Source organism: Manis pentadactyla, chromosome 5, assembly GCF_030020395.1.
Source record: "Manis pentadactyla isolate mManPen7 chromosome 5, mManPen7.hap1, whole genome shotgun sequence".
NCBI classification, from domain to species: domain Eukaryota; kingdom Metazoa; phylum Chordata; class Mammalia; order Pholidota; family Manidae; genus Manis; species Manis pentadactyla.
The window spans coordinates 155,314,558-155,334,456 of record NC_080023.1 but is presented as its reverse complement, the minus strand read 5'-3'; the positions used below and the strand labels follow the sequence as shown (position 1 = coordinate 155,334,456).

The 19,899-nt window shown below is 39.8% G+C and overlaps 1 protein-coding gene across 2 annotated transcripts in view; it reads right to left on the bottom strand.

Moving 5' to 3' along the window:
* The window catches only part of ASIP (agouti signaling protein), a 111,145-nt gene that overhangs the window by 88,945 nt on the left and 2,301 nt on the right, over positions 1–19,899 (bottom strand). The window lies entirely within an intron of this gene.

Genomic DNA, 19,899 nt, shown 5'->3' with positions numbered 1-19,899 from the left:
GGTCAGAATTCTTCATCTTGCTTTCACTTTTCAGACTCAGACCCAGGACCAATAAAGTTTTAACTGGTGAGAGGGATGAGGAAGCAGGGTGTTTCTGCAGGGCCTATCTCAGGTATTGCAGCAATAGCTGTACGGTCTTCAAGGGTCTCATCCTGGAATCCAGATCTGCAGGAATATCTGTTACACTGGGAATACATGAGTTACTACCCTTTGCTACCTTTTGTGTAAGGGATAGGTTTCATTACTGTCATTCTCACTAGATCCCATTTGCAATTTCAGAGCTTGGGTTTAAAAAAAATAATTGCCTATCTTCCTAATCTTTCTCTGTTATCTTCCTGTGCAACTTTTCCAGGGTTTTTGTCAGCCACATATGCAGTTAATATGAGGTTTATTATTTATATAAAGATATCATTTTACTCCATGACTGGAGTAGAAAGGTCCTCTTCCAAGAGGGCTCATTCCCATGACTGTTGGCAGGAGATCTGTGATCCTCATTCAGTATTGGTGAAGGGCCTAAGCTCCTTGCCATGGGGTCTAACCACGAGGGTACTTGACTGTCCTCATGACACAGCAGATGGCTTCCTCCAGAGAGTTAACCAAGAGAGGAGCAAGGCAGATGCTGCAGTGCCTTTTATGACCCTGTTCTGGAAGTCACACATCTTCACTTTCGCCCTAATGTATTTGTCAGAACCAAGTGATTAAGTCCAGCCTACATTCAAGGGGAGAGGAATTTGGCTCCACTTTTTTAACGGAGGAGTGTCAAAGAATTTGTGGACATATTTTGAAAGCCACCACACCACATGATCTTCCCCAATAAAACTGGTGACATGTGACCTTTGTGCAGAAGCTTTAAAGAGCCTGTGAGTGGTTTGCCTGCCCCTTTTCTGTCTTCCATAAGACAGGCACTGTTTCAGATAGAAGGCCTGGATCCTGGAGCAAAGACAATGTGGAGCAGAGCTACAGCCAGTCCACAATACTGTGTGAGAAACCACTGTTGCTGTAAGTCATTGAGCTTTGAGTGCTGTTTGTCACCACAGCATAACCTAGCCTATCATGACTAACATAGCCACCTTTATTGACCCCTGCCAAGTATGCTAGGCATAGAACAAAGTACATAGAACAAAGTATTTACAACCAAGGTAGATATCCTCACTTTATGGAAGTATAGAGCTATCAGGATGGCTTTTCCCCACATTCAACTTGAATTCTCCAAATCTTCAATCTACATAGAAACGGTTTCTTTGGAACTCAAACAAACAAAAGCAAAAAACCTGCACAGAGAGTTCCAAGGTTGCAAAAGATCTTCAAGATCATTTAATAAAAGCATCCTTTAAGAATCTTGAGTTCAAGGTCCTTGTCAATTGCATAGTCTCTAACTGAAACATCACCTGCGATAAGACCTTATTACCCAGTAGGGCAATCTATTCCATCTTTGTACTGTTAAGATTATGGCACGATTCTGCTTTTTATTCAGCTGAGTCCTGATTTCCTATAAATTTTACCCACTGGTCCTGGTCTTGGAGCCACACAGAGCAAGTCTAAATCCTTTCCTACTTGGTTGGCTTTCAGATAGGTTGAGATAATTATAAAGCCTGCTGACTACTTCCATAATTTGATCTCTTTCTCTAAGCTGATCAGCTTATACCCTTCAACTTCTGATATTCTTGACATGATTCCCTTTGCCTAGTTCATTTTTTCTTTTTATCAATAGCACTTTTCACTTTCTAACAAACCATAGTCAGTATTTATTTTATTGTCTGTCTAGCCTTGTAAAAAATTTAAGTTCCACAAGAGCAGGGATCTTTGCTTTGTTCATTGATGTATTCAAATGTAAAGAATAGTGCTTGGCACAGAAGTGCTCAATAAATATTTATTGAAGTTTGGTTTCTAGTCCCTGTCCTTGCCCTTGAAAGTATTCCAGTTTGTCTACAAATTTTCTAAAGATGACTCCAAGCAAGGTCTGATTATCATAGGTTGTTTCTTACTAGTAATGATCTCAGAGGTTAACCATATTTCCAAGATCTCACTGACGTCTCCAATAAATTCGCTAATGATTATAACCCATATTCTCATGCTGTCCTCTGGCTGCCCTGGGTGACAAATCACCAGAAATAGGCTTGTCCTATCTATGTTACTGGAAATTTCTGTATTATCTTAGATCACTTTTATTGCCCTATCCCTTCAAAATCCTGTTTTTATTTCTCTAGGGTTCTAATAATGGTTTCTGGTGCATTTCTTCCTAGGTAACATTTGTGCAGTTTAATAAATGGCTTGATCCCAGATAGTCACACTAACGGTAAGAATTTTAGAAAATAAGGTAGGTCAGTGAGGATGATATTACTAGGCAGCCATGTCACTAGGGAAAAGACAAAAGTGTCACTGCCTGACATTCACAATCGTTCTGGGGGAACATGTGATAAAAGTTTACAGAGTTATTCCCAAGATTCATATTGTGCATTTTTATGAAATGCAGCCTCTTTTTACTTCAGTATAACAAGCCAATAAGGAAACATTAAAGAAAACTTTTTTTTGTAGCCCGTAATGCTCAGAAACAGGATATGCACTTTCTCCAAAAATAAATGTGTTGACTTAAATCTGTATGCAAAAAGAACAAAGGGTAGAGGAAGCTGTGTTCTGCTCACTGCCACCCCTTAATAATTATTATGTTTGGAACAATAATTATGGCCGAACTTGGGGTTATACTAAGGAACAAAGCAAGAGTAAAGCAACACAAAAATGAAGTCAACATGGTGGTGTAAAAAGAAGAAATGACTAGAAGACTGAGAGTCTGGATTCTAACTTCTGCTTTGCTACTCCCTAGATGTGTAACATGTGCAAACTGCTTCACTTCCCTAATAAAGGATCTTAATTTCTTTATCTGTAAAATGTTGGAATTAGAATAGATGGCTTAGAAAGTCTTTCACCTTTCTAATATTAAGTTTAATTTTAACACAAAGAGGTCTATATAGTTTTCTAGCATGGAGGAATGGGACCAGTAGTATGCTGGTAAATGTTTGATAAAAACATAAATGTTTAATAATAACTGGCTCTTGGCTGGGAGGGAGCTGTTTTGTTATAACAAAAGAGTGGTATAAATACTTCGTCACCATCAGTTTTCAAGCTACCAATGGTTTAATAGCCGACTAGCAAGATTCCTGAAAATTTAACAATTAGCATTCAAAAGCCAGTAAGAATAGGCTCCATCACACCACTGGATAGACTCCACTTATTAATTTGCCCATTCACTCATTCACTCATTCAACACTCACTGAGCATTTACTATGTACAAGACATTAAACTAAATGGAATACACAAAGATGTGTAAAATTTGGTTCTTGTTCCAAGAGGTTTACATGCTAGTAAATTAGAAATGAATATAGGTAACTCTAATGCTAGAGAGAAATTGACAAATAATATAAAGAAGTAAAGTACTACAAAACTTCAGAGGAGAAAGGGACTATTTCTTACCAAGGTTATTGGGTAGAAGGGACCTTGGGAAATATTTCTCGAAAAGAGCTAAAAGTATTTTTTGTTTAGAACAGTTATCTGATAGAAGTGGACACTGTATATATGGGATACCAGGAACCTGAGAAGATAAACTTATTAGAAGCTAGAAACAAAGAGGCCAAGAAGTGATTATACATGTGGGAGAATAATACATGCCACTGGGTCTAATGGCTCCACCAAGAACAATCTTAACTGAACCCCATCAAGATGGATGAATGAATTTAACCCCATCAAGAGGGAATGGAAGCACAATTAGGAAAGAAGATAGTAAGAGAGCCTTGGGTCATTTCAATGGAGCCCAATTTTTATAATTTTAAATTTTATCCCAACATTCTTTGGAAATTTACCAATGAGATTGTAGATTTACTGCCATAACCACCAGGAAATCAAGGACAATAAGGAGTCTAGAAACAAGTAGAAGTGGCCCAAATTTTTACATATAGGGAAAAAGTGGTCTCTAGAAATGATAGCCCCATGAGTTTAATTCTTTGTAATTCTAAAATTAAACAGATGATTTGTGAATGCTTGGAGGAAATAGAAATGAGCATGAATTAAAACAAGTCATGTCAAATGAATTACATTTCTTTTATGGACATGGCTGGTGAACAGTTAGATGAAGTACACCCTTCCTTAGGTGTGATGTGTCCTGATAATCAGGTTCATATTTGAGAGATTATTTATGGTAACAGTGGTGATACAAAGGTGTTACTTGAGAAGTACAATTAGTTGAATTTGTGATCGCCTGAATAGTTGTTGGTGGAAGCACCATGTGAACCTGGACAGAGGTCTGTAGTAATGGGCCGTACTCGGCCTTGCCCTGTCAACATTTTAATCAACAAATTAGAGAAAGGTATATAATCCATGTCTACAAAATTGAAGTCTAACATGAAGATAGGAGATATATAACCAAAATGGTGAGTTAGCATAACCAGACTGAAAAAAAGAATCTTCAAAGGCTGAACCAGCAATATGATACAGCTATTATAAAAAGGAAAAAAAAAGTCACCATAGTTAAAGGAGTTCTAATATTTAGGAACTGAGCAAATCATATCTGGAAGTTGATATTTAATCTGAATCCATTTTCTTAAAGGTAAAATGGGGATAATTACAGTACCTATTTCACAGGGTTTGTGAAAGTAAAATAAGATAATGTACATAAGTTAAGAAGAGTGCTCAAAAGGAAGCATTCAATATATATTAGCTATAATAATACAGCTTTAATCTTGCTACACTGATGGACAGTGACTTCAATGGGATATGGAGGGGACTTGATAATTTAGTAACCACATTATTTTTCATGTGAAAGCTTCATAAGAGTGTATATCAATGATATTTAAATAAAAAAATAAATAGTGAAAAAGGAGAAAGCAAAAAATAATAATAAAATAAAATACTCTTCCCACTTCCAATTATAAAAAAAGAATAATAATATAGTCTTAATTGAAAAATTATAGTGTTCAAAAATATATGAATGGTTAATTTTATAAATTTAAGATCCACTATCTACAGGGCATTTTAATTTTCATTTTATTTTTCTAAAGTATATTTTAAATTTCCAATGGTGATCTGAAATTCTAATATTCTAGGTATTAATGAAAAAATTGAGTCTCACTCTGTTTATACTTTTCAAGATCATATAAACTCTATTTATATTCTCTCATCAAACTTCATCTTTCCATGCTATAGTTTTATTTATTTAGATGGGTCATAAATTCTTCTGTTAATACTCTTAAGATGGCTAGAAATAAGAATAGAAATTAAGTTTACCAAATCTGTGGGTTTTGTTATACTTTTCAAGATCATATAAACTCTATTTATATTCCCTCATCAAACTTCATCTTTCCATGCTATAGTTTTATTTATTTAGATGGGTCATAAACTCTTCTGTTAAACTCTTAAGATAGCTAGAAATAAGAATAGAAATTAAGTTTACCAAATCTGTGAGTTTTGTTTTACCAGTGTTTTTCACAAAATCTATCTTTTTAATAAAAATATAAATCATTAAGGAACTCTTTCTTTGGAAAAAAACAAACTTTTGTTTTTACTTTACAGTTTAGCTCCAAATTAAGCCTAAGTTTAACAATGAAAGTAGAATTTTCTTGGAGCACATGAAATTTTCTGTCTTTTCTAAACAGGGAATTAAAGGAACATTTAATGACAAAAGCATTTTCCTCACAATACCTTTCAATAAATCTCTGGAAACATTGATTTGGTGCCCATTAGAAGCAGAGAACAATAATTCATAATGGGATATATGGGAAATTTCAAAGGCAAAATTATAGCTGGTGCTTTTAAAGTTCTTAAAGTTTAATAGAGGAGATTGAATAATCCCTAATAAGTACATTAGAACATATTTACTATTAGAGGGATTAAGCATGAAGCAGTTCTTTTTTAATACTGTTCACTTCAATTTAGCTTCTGGAATAAAGAGAAGTGAGAGGGCCAGAAACCATACTATACTTAAGGTCAGAGTCAACAAGTCACAGAAAGGGGACTTAAATGTAGGTCTCCTAGTTTCATATATAAGACAGTCTAACAACATTAATCTTGAGGATAACATCTTTTTGAGATTCCAGAAGATCTATGACATTCACTTAATTCATAAGCCAGTAAGATGATTAGAACTCAGAAGATAGCAATGCTTTAGCATTCTGCCTTATTTCTCTCATTTTTGGGAAAGAGAAGAAATGATACCCCAAACAAAATGTGATACCTCAAAGAAAATGGCCTAAATAGTTAGGGTTTTAGTCTCTTCAAATAAATGGAGTTTTTATTTTCTAGTATTCCTCCAGGACTTTTCTATAAAGAAAAATTCATAATGCCATTTTATAGCACAGGTCTGGATGAACATTAAAAATCTTTTCTCTTTGTCTTTTCTTCCCCTCCTCTCTCCTTCCTTCCTTCCTCCCTCCCTCCTTTTCTTTCTCTCTCTCTCTTCTTTTCTTCCTTCCTTCCTTCCTTCTCTCTTTCTTTCTTTGATACTTTAAATGTCTATCAAGGTAATACAAGCAAATACTTTAAAAGTCATGTAGTTTAAAAAAGTTACATGGAACCAAAGGCCTTATAACAAAACATAGCAGGAATATATTTTAACACACACACAGTCTTTTAGCAGTGGCCTCCCCAAAGCCTGAGATCTAGATTCTTTTGTTTTACTTGCTTCTTTTTTCATATCTACCATTTTCCTAAATAAAATATTTATACTGTTATTTCTTGATTTGTAAATTTAAAACAGTACCTAAGAGATAAAGATCCAATACCTTATGTTTTTCTCTCCTTCCAGCCTCCCAATATTGTTATTTCTCTATATTTTAAATCAAATTACTATTTCAAGTTATTATGACTTATCATGACTCTATAAGTCTGGTTTACTTCTGGATCAATTAGTTGTGTTACCTTTCCTTTCTTACACAACTTTTGTTCTTCTTGGAATTAATAATTGCCTCAATTTTTTGTTTGCCAAAGTTCTGTATCATTATCGCTAATTATTCCAGACACTCCAACAGAAATGTGAAAATGCCTAAACTATTTTCAACATAGTCAAATACGTGATATACTCTATCAGTCTCACTGGAAACACTCCCCTGGAGCACTCCTTCCTTCAGCCTGCACTGTCCCTCCCTAGGTCTGCTGTACAGCGGCCATCCTGGGATTTCCTTTTGCCTCTTCCCTATGTTGACCCCCTTTCCTAAAACCTGTCTTTGTCTTTCTTGTTTCAGTAGAGCACATCCTCCAACAGCGCCCCAGGAAACACTGAGGGGAAGGGGTGGATTATTTATTCTTGTGTGCCTGAACGTATTTTTGCCCCTCACACTGGATTGATAACATGATTTAGTATAGAATTCTAGGGTGAAAATTAATTTTCTCTCAATAGAAAAAACAGTAATAATATTTTCTTACAGAAAATAATTTTCTCTCAGAATTCTGAAAGTACTGTTTCATTGTCTTGTAGCCACCAGTGTTGTTGAAGCATGTGCTACTCTTATTACCTACTCTTTTTTAAGTAACTCCTTCCCCTTTCCCTGCTCCCTCCTTACTTCTTATCACCAAGCTTTTTAAAAATCTTCTCTTCATTCCTTATGTTTAGAAATTTCACAACATGCCACAGTGTTCTTGGTTTGGTTGTTACCTGGCATCATGCTGGGCACTCAGCAAGCTCTGTCAACCTGGAAACTCACATCCTTTAGTTATTAGAGATCTTCTTGTAGTTTCTTTAATAATTCCCTTCCCTCCATTTCTTCTCTATTTCTAGAACGCCTATTAGCCCAAAGCTGGCTTATGGATTCATCCTCTAATTCTCTTTTCTTTCTTATTTTCTATTTCTTTTTATTTTTTATGAAAGATTTACTTAATTTTATATATTAATCTTCTTGCAATTGTTTATTTTTTCTATTACATTTTTAATTTCCCAGAGCTCCTTTTTCTGATTATTCCTTTTCTGGAGATTCTCATCTTTGGTTTATGGATGCACAATTTTATACTATCTCTCAGAGAATGTTTATTGTTTTTTAAAAAATATTATTCTGCTCTCTATATTGTCTCTTTTCCTCTGAGTTCCTTTTATCTTTTCCATTTCTTTTGATGCTATTTTTCCTGGTGAAGGTTTATCTCAGCTAACCAGTAACCCTTTGCTGTCCCTTCATATTTAAGAGAGAACCACTACAAAGGTATTTAGAAGCTCTATGTTAACAGGAGGAGTCTGTCAATTGGTGGGTTTCATTGTAGGATGATAAAGTGGGGACTTACTTGTTTTGTTGGGAGACTCTCAAGTATCAGTATCTATAGAGCTTTCTTCTTGAGTTACTCAATTTTAAGTTTCTTCCTGAATTCATTTTCTGCTATTCTGCCTGAAGAATGTAAGCCTTGTCATCCAGCATTCCTGGAATAAATACAGCACAAGAGGGCTGGGTGAGTTCCATCATTCAGCAGGTAGACATTCACCTGATCTCTGTTTTCGGTGTGGTATCCTCCTACCTCAGCCTCTCCTGCTATAATCCTTAGGCATATCTGTATAATCTTTAGCCTCATATTTCAATCTGGAGCTTCTCTAGTTCAAATTTTTTCACAGAATAAACCCCCAGGGTTCTGTCAAGGAGATGGAGGGGTTGCCAAACTGAGCAGGTTGAGGAAAGGACCTGGTAGTTTAACTATATAGCCTTTAAGACAATCTCCCTCTTTTCAGCCCCTCACATATCTCTGCTGCTATCGTACCTGCTCCTTCCAAGTCCTGAAGTTCTGGTGTTCTGCTTGTTAATGTACCCCCTCAAGTATTTGGAATTCAGTTTTCTCAGCTCAAATGTCCATATTCTAAAAATTTGTTGATATCCCTCATCTGTTATTGTCTTTCTTATTCCCTTTGTTCTTGTGGGCTGATAACTTTAAAAACATTAACTTACTGTCATTTCTGTGATTGGGGAGAGAACAGGGATGAACAAGTATTTAATCTATGTATGAGAAGTGCGAGACTGTCAGGATGCTCACCCTTTTGCTCCTATAAAAAAATGTCAGAACCAGAAAATTCAGAGATAAAATTCTGCTCATGAGGCTGATATGCAAAAAGCATGGGTCTGAGAACTGCAGAACCTATTTTCAAGTCCTGTTATTATCATTTACTGGTTGGTTGATGTTAGGTAAGTCAAATTTTCTATCTGTTTTGCCATCTGTAAACTGGTAATAATTATCCCTACACGTCTATCTTACTTGTAATGACCAAGTAGGATAACTGATGATAATGAGCAAATATTCATCAAATATATATAATTTATCATTAACTCTATTACTATTAGGTATAGTTAGATATATTTTGAGAGGCAATATAACAGAGTAGGAAGAATATGGGCTTCAGAGTTACACAGATCTGGACTCAAATTCCATCTCTGTCATTCATTGTGTGATCTTGGATAAGCAACTTAACTTCTCTGAGCTTCATTTTCTCTGTTTATAAACTGAGTATAATACTATGAACTTGACAAGGCTGTTGTGAGGATAAAATGAGATAATGCATGTAATACATCTGCTATAGAGCTTGACACTTTGTAGGTACTTAGATGCTAGTTCTTCCTCTTATCCTCCTAAGGAGCTTTCTTATGCTCACATGAAACTCCTGAGCTTGCATTTCCTCAATTAATGCTACACCACATTAGTAATTAGCACTTAGGTCATCAATAGTCCTCATAAAGGATGTTTATTTGCTGTTTTCCTGGGACCAAATTATAAGGTGAGCAGCCCAAATTGAAAGAGTTCAGCATACATATTCTTTGAAGTGGTAACAGGTTATTAGTGAAGCAGCTTTAGTAATATCTTGTTAGGAAACAACACACAAAACTTGTAACGAATATTCAAAGAGATCAGGGACACAGGAATACTGGGAAAACTACTACTGAAAAAATTATCCTAAGAGTTGTTAGTTTGTTTTTTTTTCTATTTGATCTTTACACAAACACAGAAGCCAGGCAGGCTTTATTATCCTGTTTAAAGATGGAGAAATCAAGGCATGAGTTAAAAAGGGACTTACACAACATTCATAGGTCTTCAGGGAACAACCAAGAGCTTCAACTTTGGTCTTTTCACTCCCTATTCAGTGATTTTTTAAAAAAAAAAATAGTGCTTAAAAATACACTTAGCATAAAATTTGCCATATTAACCATTTTTAAGTGTTCAGTTAAAACATTCCCCTTGTTGTGCAATCAATCTCCAGAACTCTCTTCATCTTGCAAAACTGAAACTCTGTACCCATTAAACTCCTTCCCTGGTAATCACCATTCTACTTTCTGTTTCTATGAACTTGACTACTCTAGGTACTTCATATAAGTATACTCACACCATATGTGTCTTTTTGTGATTGGCTTATTTCATTTAGTGTAATGTCTTCAAGGTTCACCCATGTTGTAATATGTGTCAGAATTTCCTTCCATTTTAAACCTGAATAATATTCCATTGTACGTCTATACCACATATTATTTATCCATTCATTTATTGATGGACACTTGGGTTTCTTCTACTTCTTGGCTATTGTGAATAATGCTGCTATGAACATGGGTATACTGTTCTCTCTGAGAATACGGGTCTCATTGAGACCCTGCTTTCAATTCGTTTGGTTATATACTGAGAAGTGGAACTGCTGGATCATATGGTAATCTATTTTTAATTTTTTAAGGAACCACCATACATAGTGGCTGCACCATTTTATGTTCCCTCCAACAGTGCAAACGAGTTCCAATTTCTCCACGACTTTGCTAACTAACACTTGCCCTTTTCTGTTTTTTTCTTTCCTACTAGCTATCCTAATGGGTGTGAGGTGGTAAGTCACTGTGGTTTTCTTCAGCGTTCTGAAGTCTTCTATAGAGATGCCAAGACAGTAAGTGACCCTGGGTAACATCACCAACAATTTACACCATTAGGATCCTACTAGATTAACGGCACTGTAGGAGGCAACAGTACACATATTCCCTGCTCCCAAGGATTTTATAATCTAGCTGGAAAAACAGGACACATGCATCTAAAAATAAGTAAAAATGCAAGATAGCGTTATCTAAATGATAAGTATTGCATGAAGAGAGAGAAGGGTAGAACTATAGGCTGAGCTGATTAGAAAAGACTTTAGAAAGCAAGTAGCACCTCAAACATTTTAAAAGGGAAAGCTAAAATTATCTAAGAGCAGAGAGGCGAAAATCAATTTTTTAAATTTAATTGATTAGTTTGTGCATTCTTTCAACAGACATTTATTGTGCACCTAATATGTGCTAGACACTGTGCTGGGTGCTGGTGTTACAAAGTCTCTCAAGAGCAAGGGAGAAAGATGGACAATGAGTAGTGACAATCCAAAGTACTGAGTGTGCACATGGTGCACTGGATCATTCCTTTCTAAGAGGCTGCTGATCTGTCAAGACAACTGATATCACCTCCTTTTGCAGTGAATTATAAAGGGAGTACATTTCTTTCCAGATATATCACAACCAATTATCTCAAACTGGATATAGCTGGGAAGACTCTCATTCTCTCTTGGGAAGCTAAGACTGTTACAAGCCAGTCATTAGCACTCATACCCATCATCCCATATGGGTTCTTGCATTCGTAAGTAACTGTGATAAGTATTGGGAAAGCAAAGAAAGATGAGTAAGACACAGATTTTTCCCTCCAGGATCTCAAAAATAGCTATAACATGACATGATAAGGGCTGTAATAGAGTAAAGAGAGGAGATAAGTAGAAAAAAAGGAAGAGCTTTTCCCCTAGGGAAATCAGGGGCTTCTTTTAAAAAGTAGCATCATAAAGAACGGCAGGAGTTCATCAGCTGGGAAGAGGAGGCACAGACATTCATAGGAACAGTGTATTCGGGAAATACTTAGTGATGCAGTGTGGCTGGAACTCAGAATATAACAGTAGAGTGGTAGGAATGCTGGAGAGGCAGACTGTGCAGTTATTATTCCGAAGGTAACAGAGAGTTAATTGATTTTCAGGCAGGGGAGCAATATGATTAGATTTTTTTCTTAAAAGAACTGTGGGTTTGATGGACGATGAACTGGAGTTACAGAGAACCTGGGAGACATCAGAGAAGGATACCAAATAATAACCAAATTCATAAGAGGGTGTGGAATAAAGTATAAAGAATGTGGTATAAAGTATAATTCTAATTTACTAATACACATTTATTTGTTAAACACTTAACAAAGTATCTTCTTTGTGCTAAGCATTGTTCTAGGTTCTATGGACAATTAACAATTTCCTGTCCTCATAGAGTTACATTCTAATATGGAATGTACTTTTCTAGTGCCTAACATATTTGTGTTTGCTGTCTAGAGTATTTCCTTCCCAATATAAAGATACCAGGGAATCTAAGTTAGTAATCAAAATATTGTTTGCTAAATGATCAGAAAAAAGAGAGGTGGGTGGTTTTAAAGTCTGTCATTCAGGTCACAGGTAAAGCCTATGAAATTATTTATGCTCTAGAGTAAGTATACCTTCTAATGACAAGCTTAACAGTGTTGTTTGGATTTATTATTTCTTTATCCTGAACATCGCTAGATGAAAAAAAGCCTGGAAGAGTCTTCTGGGTTCCAGGTAAACCATTTTAATTCTAACACATTCTTACAGACATACAGTAATACATACAATTGATTTTAATTATGTTAGCTTTAGTCATTTTTACCATATATGATTAAATAAAGGCTCCAATTTCAACTATATCACTCTAAGCAATCATGTTAAAATTTGGGATACTATTGGATTTTATTATCCATTAATTCACAACAATATTTGCCAAATATTTACATGCCTCTGATGAACCAGGCATTCTGCTAGGTGCTGAGAATAACAGAGTGAACAAGGTAGATTTTGTACCTATCTTCAAGGAATTTATATACATTCTAGCAGTGAAATGAAATTATGAAAATCACAAGTAAACAACTGACCAATAAATTAAACAAACTGTGGTAAAGTCATGAAGGGCCAAGAGAATGCTGCAGTATCCAAGAAAGATGACAAGCACCTGGATTAAACTAGTGGCAGTGGAGACAGAAGTGATTGGATTTGAGATTTCTTTTGGACACAGAACCAACAAGACTTGGTAATGAACTGCATGAAAAAGTGAAGAAAACGAATCAAGTCAACTCCTGGCATTCTGACTTAAACTGTTAAGGAAAATATTCAACACAGTCATCAAGGTCAGCAAATCGCTTTTTTCCTCTAGTTGGCAAAGCACTCCCAGCTCCCTCCTCCCCTCTTCCAGGCTCTTCTGTGCCTGCCGAAATGCCACATATCAAAATAATATAAATTGCTCCCCTTGCTTGTGCTCAGGGCTCAGACCTTGGGACATTACTCCCCTCTGAGCCCGCCGGTTTAAGAATAAAACCTCAACACTCCAAGACCTCCAAGTGCCCCTTGATTCTTCTGTCAGCGATCCAGTCCAGGTTTTCCAGTATTTTCCATAACATTTGGTTCCCTGACCAGGAAACCCAACTGCGCTGGCCCATTGTTGCCACCGGTTTGGGGCAACTGGCAGCTGTGGTGATGGAACAACGGGAGATTGCAACGGAGAAGGTGCGTCCTGCCTGATCTCTCGGCAGTCTCCCACCTGGTTGCCATGGGCCAGCCCTGCTCCACTGTTCCCGCCAGATTCAAGGAGGCTTGTCAGGTGAGGACCTGATTCCCACGGTCGAATCCAGTAAGGCCCCGGGGCCCCTTGTCTGTTGTTACGACACTGTTATATCATGGGGTCAGGGCACAGCAAATCCACAGTTCTCAACACCAAGATCAAAAAATTTCAGGAAGGAATTTTCAGAAAACTACAGAGTAAAATTAACTCCTGGCAGGTTGAATCCATATAGCCCACTTTTAGCGTAGGGTGTGAATCCGTATAGCCCACATTTAGTGTAGGGTGGCCTCCAGAAGGAAGCCTCGATGTCCCAACAATCCGCGGAGTCTGTCAGGTCATCACTAGAGATCCAGGTCATCCTAATCAGTTCTCATACATCAGCTCCTGGTTAGGAGTTGCCCAGACCCCTCCCCCTTGGGTGCAATTCGTTTGCAACAGGCAGGGACAAAGTAGGGTCTTAGTCACCTCAACAAAGCAGCCCACAAAGAATCAACAGAAGCCTGAGCCTCCGCAAATTCTTGCTGGTGATCCAGAGGAAGAGCCAGTATTGCCCCTACCTTATGCACCCCCAAGGTAGTCAGCACCCAGACCCCCAGTCCCAGACACCCTGCTGCAGTCAGTCTTCCCGCCAACTCCAGAACCAGTGAACCCACTCTCTCCTGGACCAGCAGCCAGACTGTGCCCTCTGTCGGGAGCAGGCACCCTTCAGATGTCGGTGCAAGGGACGCGAGAGCCTGAAAGGCGTGATAAAGATGGGACCATCCAGCCTGGCTGGTCCATGCTTTACTGTCAACCCTTCTCCACAACTAACCTCCTCAATTAAAAACACAACACCCTGTCGGAAAAGCCATAGCCCTGGTTGATCTCGTGAAATCCCTCTTCCAAACCCATCGGCCAACCTGGAAAGACTGCCAAGAGCTTCTCCACACCCTGTTCACAACAGAAGAGAGGAGGCAGCTGGGGTCCTTGTTTGGGGTACATGGGCTGAAATCGCTGTCCCCGAGGGGTGCCCCAAGTGAGACTTCACCACCCCTGAGGGAGAGCACCAGATCCGCCGATATCAGGATGCCCTCCTCCAGCGGATCAAAGCCAGGTCCAAAAAGCCTATGAATGTGACCAAAGTATTTTTGGTCACTCAACAACCAGGAGGGTCTCCTGGGGACTATTATGAAAGACTGTGTGAAACTTATTGCATCTACACCCCCTTCAATCCTGAGTCACCAGGGAGCCCACAAATGGTCAATACCTCATTCATAGCTCAAGCCACCCCAGATATCAGACAAAAGCTCCAAAATCTTGAAGGCTTTTCTGGGAAAAATATCACTCAACTGATTAAAATTGCCAACAAAGTATATCTAAACAGAAGTTCAGGCTGACAGAGAAGCTGAAAGAAAAATGAAGAAAAAGGCCAGCCTCCTGGCAGCTGCCCTAAAAGAATGTGAAGATGGACAGAAGGCAGAGAAAAGCTGGCTGCCAAGAGCAGGGAAGCCTAGGACGCCCTAGCCAGGGACCAGTGTGCTTACTGTGAAGGGAAGGGGCATTGGAAGAACGCATGCCCTTACCGAGGCAAAGCCCCAAAGCCCAGTCACTGCTGGGAGGAGCCTCACGGGGAAAGGCTCATTGTTCTGGCAGGAACAGATTCAGATTGACAAGGACTGGGCTCTCTCATGCTCGGCCCCCATGAGCCCATGGTCAAAATGGAAGTCGGGGGACAACACAAGACTTTTATGGTTGACACAGGGGCAGAACACTCTGTGGTCACCCTCCCTGTAACTCCTTTCAGTAAAGAGACTGCAACTATTCTCAGAGCCACTGGGACATAAGCAGTCCAGCAACACTTTTGCCAAGCTTGCCAATGAGAACTTGGAGGCCATAAGGTCCAACATGAGTTTCTCTACCTGTCCGAGTGCCCCGTTCCCCTTCTCAGCCAAGACATACTCTCAAAGCTCGGAGCCCAGATAACTTTTGAACCAACTGGATACACCAGCTTCAAACTAAACCCAGGCCAGGCAGAGCGAGGGTCCCTCGAACTGGCAATAACAGCACCCAGGGAAGAGGAGTAGAGGCTACTCTGTGCCCAGACCCTCTCAAGTAGCCCGCCTGAATCCAGAGTGCCATCCCCTCAATATGGGCTGAAGACAACCCACCTGGACTTGCTCATAACTGAATCTCTGTCATTGTAAAATTGACTCCAGGGGGCCAGCCACAAAGACAGCGGCAGTACCCCCTCTCACAAGAGGCGAGAGCAGGCATCCAGGAACACCTGATCAGACTCAAAGATGCAGGCATTCTAATGGAGTGTCAGTCGCCCTGGAACACCCTGCTTCTACCAGTCAAAAAGCCAGGAGGAGAGTACAGGCCTGTTCAAGACCTGTGAGCCATTAACAAAGTCACTATCTCTTTACACCCGGTGGTCCCAAATCTGTATACCCTCCTCAGCCAGATCCCGGGGTCTGCCAAATGGTTCACTTGCCTAGACTTAAAAGATGCTTTTTCTGCCTCCGCTGGGCACCTAAAGCCAGCTCTTGTTTGCCTTTGAATACACTGAACCGGATATGAGCGGCAGATGCAGTTACTTGGATACGGCTTCCACAAAGGTTCAAGAACTCACCCACTCTCTTTGGAGAGGCATTGGCCGCAGACCTTGCCAGATTTCCAAGGGAAGCCACATGCTGCGCCCTCCTGCAGTATGTAGATGACCTCCTCCTTGCCAGTGACACCCAGGGAAATTGTGCAAAAGGCACAACAGGCCCTCCTGCAACTCCTGTCAGACTCAGGATACTGAGCCTCATAAAAAAAGGGCACAAATCTGCCAGCAGCAAGTCTGGTACTTGGGCTTCCTCCTCATCCAGAGAGAAAGGGCACTAGGGCTAGAGAAGAAAAGGTCATTATCTCCTTACCTCAGCCCCAGATGAAGGAAGGCATACGAAAGTTCCTGGGGGCCGCTGATTCTGCAGAATCTGGATTTCTGCATTTTTGGCAATGGCAAAACCCCTCTACAGCCTCCTGGGGGAGGCCAGACCGAGAGCCCCCTGCCTAGACAGAAGAGGCAAGAGCCACCTTCCGGAAATAAAGGCTGCTTCAGAACAGGTATTAGACCTAGGCCTGCCAGCAATAAAAAAGCCCTTCAGTCTCTTTGTACATGAAAAAAAGTAGCCCTTGGAGTTCTCACATAGACTGTTAGGCCCTAGCAGTGGCCAGTCTCATACCTGTCAAAAAACTAAACCCAGTTGTAGCAGGATGGCCACCCTGCCTCAGGACGCTGGCAGCCACAGTTCTATTCATTAAAAAGCAGATAAACTTGCCCTGGGACAAAAAATAAATGTCAAGTTCCCGCATACTGTTGTGCCCTTCATAAACACACAGAGACACCAATTCCTCTCCAACTCTCAGATGGCACAATACTAAAACTCCTCAAGGCTGTCTGGCTCCCCAAAAAAGTAGCAATTCTGCATTGCAAACAACACCAAAAGGAAAACAACCCTGTAACACAGGGGAACCAGCTAGCAGATAAAGCAGCTGAAACAGCAGCCAATAAAAAAACAGATAAAGCTCGTTCCCTCACTATGGCCTTAACACACCCAGTGGAGGCCCCTCCACCCAAGTACACTGAAAAAGAGAAGGACTGGGCCATGGCTGAAGGAGCCACCCTAACTAAAAAAAGATGGTAGATGCGCCTGACAAACACATCTTTGTCCCAACTACAACCGGAAGGCATCTAGTCAGCAAATACCATCAGCTCACCCACCTAACAAAAACTGCACTAGAAGCCCTCCTCAAAAAGCAATACTACATCAGCCAGTTGCCAGCATTATTAAGCCGAGCAAAAAGTGAGCAGTGTATGACTTTTGCCAGAAATAATGCTCAATCTGCACTGCGACCCCCACCAGGTGTCCAAAGAGCAGGATTGCCCCCCTTTGAAAACCTTGAGATAGACTTCACAGATGTCCAGCCAAGCAAAGGACTCAAATACCTTCTAGTAATAGTGTGTACATACTCTAGGTGGATTGAAACCTTCCCAACCGGGACAAAACAAAGCCAGATAATAGCCAAAGTCCTCCTGAGAGAAATTGTACCCCAGATTGGCCTACTGTCTACAAGTCACAGTGACAATGGACCTGCCTTTGTAGCAGATGCAGTACAGATTTTAACTAAATCTCTCAACATTACCTGGAAACTCCACACTGCATACAGGCCACAAAGTTCAGGGGAAGTGGAGCAAATGAATCGCACCCTCAAAGGAACCCTAGCTTAAGTTTTGCCAAGAAACTGGCCTCCCGTGGCCAGACCTACTTCCCCTTGCTCTCCTGCGTGCTTGCTGCACACCTGGAACTCAAGGTTTTTCCACTTTTGAATTAGTGTATGGACACCCCCCCCCAATGTCTAGGAAGTCTCCCAGGGAACCTACGCCAGATAGGAGATAAGGGAGCAAGGGAACAGCTCCAAGCCTTGGGAGCCACCCTAAATAAGCTGCAACAATATACTATAGAAAGCCCCAAACTCCTTAGGGACCCCAGTACATTCCTTCTAGGCTTGGGACTCAGTCTGGGTGAAAGTTTGAAAAAGGGACCCCCTCATACCTCAGTGGACTGGCCCTCACATTGTTGTTCTAATCACTCCTACTGCCCTCAAAGTTGCAGGCATCACTTCATGGGTCCACCATTCCAGAGTGAAAAAGGCCCATAATCCGGACAAAAAAATACATGAATAGAAGGTTCAGCCAGACCTCCCGAATCCTCTCCACATCCGCATCTGATGATTACCCTCTGACTAATGAAAACCTGCACACCGCGGTTTCTGGCCCTTGCTGGAACAGAATCTCTCATCCTGGGCATTAACTCTCTGCAGCTACCCCATCTGACTAAACTGTTCCTCAAAAAGTTGCCCTTTCTATTGTCTACTGGGTACTCATAAGTTGTTTTGCTGTGCTTACCTGTCTCTCTTAGCTGAACTCAAGTCTCAGCCTGCATTTCCAAAGTACCTCTCTATAATGTTACCTCTATCAAATTAACTGTACAAAGTTATAAAGTGTGTGGTCATCACCCAAGGGAGCCGCCGTCAGTGGCCCGCCACCCTTAGCACCTGTCCTCTCACACTCAAATAAGCCAGCCTGAGTGTAATACTCAGCTGCATAAAAATAAATTAGGACTGAGGAAAACTGGTTATTTTTTGTTAAGTGCAGGCTTATCAAGAGTCTGAAGGACTCATTTCAACTTGTACACACAAGGCCCATACAGACAGATGCATAAAAACATAATAATTTGCGTTCTTCACAAAGTACTCAGGACTTTAATGAAAAAAGTCGCAAGAAAAAATCCTAGCTCAAAGCAAGGAAAAGTATAAATACAAGCCATTATAACCCTATTATAAACCAAAAAGATGATACCCGCTAAAAGGAAGTGTTTAAAGGGGCATCAGAGGGAGTAGTGATAAGGAAAATATTCAACACAGTCGTGAAGGTCAGCAAACGGCTTTTTCCCTCTGGTTGGCAAAGCCCTCCCAGCTCCCTCCTCCCCTCCTCCAGGCTCCCCTTTTGCCCTGCACATGCTGAAATACCACATATCAAAATAATATAAATTGCTCCCCTTGCTTATGCTCAGGGCTCAGACCTTGGGAGATTATTCCCCTCTGAGCCCGCTGGTGTAGAATAAAACCTCAACACTCCAAGACCTCCAAGCGCTGCTTGGTTCTTCCATCAGTGACCCAGTCCAGGTTTTCCAGTATTTTCTGTAACAAAAAGCAACTGTAGGGAGCAGTGCCCTTAACTGAGATGAGAAAGACTTTCAATGGGAAATACCTAGAGTTCTGTTTTAAAAATAGTAACTTTGAGGATCTCTGTAAGACAAGCAAATGTAGAGAAGTGGGCACTTAGATATGTGAGTCTAGGACTCAGAAGAGAGGTTTGGGTTGGAAATATGGATTTGGAAATCACTGATATAATGATGGTTTTTGGAGATAGTATTTTCATTAGACTATAGCCTGGTCAACTGGCTTAGATTTGGTGACTCTTAAACCACCTCAGTGACACATTATTTCATAAATCATTTTTATATGTGATTAAATAATTAAGAATTCATTCCTACTATTTAGTTCTCAAAGGTTAACTCTATTCAAGACTTCTTTTAGGGGACCTTCACCATACCTCTGTCTACTACAACAACCAAAAGATAAGTTTAATTTCAGAGTTATTAGATGCTTTTCATTAATATCTCAGTGACTTTTCTCTTTCCTTCACCAAAGCTAATTCTTAAAAGGCCTCATATAATGAGGTGCTTATAGATAAAAGGGTTAAACAGATCTG